Here is a 1,272-nt window from a genome sequence, read left to right as displayed (position 1 = left end):
TTTGCGGGGCTGAGGTGGACGGATTGCTTGAGGCCAGGAGTTTGAGATCAGCCTGGTCAACATGGTGAAATCCTGTCTCTACCAAAAAAAAAAAAAAAAAAGATTAAAATGCCAAATTATATATTTTACCACAATTAAAAATAACAATAAATAAAGAAGTGGGGGCAGTAGTGAAACATCTTCAACTACATTATTTTTACTAAGGATTTTTGGTGTACCACAAACAATAAATATGTATATTATCTACTTTTTTTTTTTTTAGATGGAGTATTGCTCTGTGGCTCAGGCCTGGAGTGCAGTGGCTCGATCTTGGCTCACTGCAACCTCCGCCTCCCAGGTTCAAGCGATTCTTTTGCCTCAGACTCCCAAGTAGCTGGGATTACAGATGCCGACCACCGTGCCCAGCTAATTTTTGTATTTTTAGTAGAGACCCGGTTTCACCAGGTTGGCCAGGCTGGTCTTGAACCCCTGACCTCAAGTGATCCACGCACCTTGGCCTCCCAAAGTGTTGGGATTACAGGTGTGAGCCATCATGCCCAACCTGCTTCATTTTTTAACAGTTCTCTCCTTTTTGTAGTTCTCTTTTTGTATGTTTTATGATAGACATACTCATTTGATATAGCAGTTCACATAAATAATTCATAAATAACTACATATTAGTGCATTAGGGGTACATGCTGAAAATATTTTTACTGCTAAGAGTATGTGGCAAAAATGTCTGATGCTCACTGATCTAGAGGAACTTTCCCATGGTGGTCCCAAGGGGACCACCTAAGAAATGGGAACTGATGCACTGACTGGAAAACTAAGAACTAACCTCACCATCCATCAGCAAAGGAATGGATCAGCTGGGGCATAGTAAAGCAATAGAATACTATACAGTGGTTTAAGTGGATGGATAAAAGCTACATGTATCAACATGGGTAAATATATATAATATATATTTTATATATATATACACACACACATATATATATATATATTTTTTGAGACGGAGTTTAGCTCTTGTTGCCCAGGCTGGAGGGCAATGGCGTGATCTCAGCTCACTGCAACCTCCACCCCCAGGTTCAAGCGATTCTCCTGTCTCAGCCTCCCAAGTAGCTGGGATTACAGGCATGTGCCACCACACCTGGCTAATTTTGCATTTTTAGTAGAGATGAGGTTTCTCCATGTTGGTCAGGTTTGTTACCAACTCCTGACCTCAGGTGATCCGCCTACTTGGCCTCCCAAAGTGCTGGGATTACAGGCGTGAGCCACCGTGCCCCGCCATAT

Source organism: Colobus angolensis, unplaced genomic scaffold (assembly GCF_000951035.1).
Source record: "Colobus angolensis palliatus isolate OR3802 unplaced genomic scaffold, Cang.pa_1.0 Scaffold187, whole genome shotgun sequence".
Lineage (NCBI taxonomy): Eukaryota > Metazoa > Chordata > Mammalia > Primates > Cercopithecidae > Colobus > Colobus angolensis.
The sequence above is the reverse complement of the archived record's forward strand: the minus strand, read 5'-3'. Positions refer to the sequence as shown.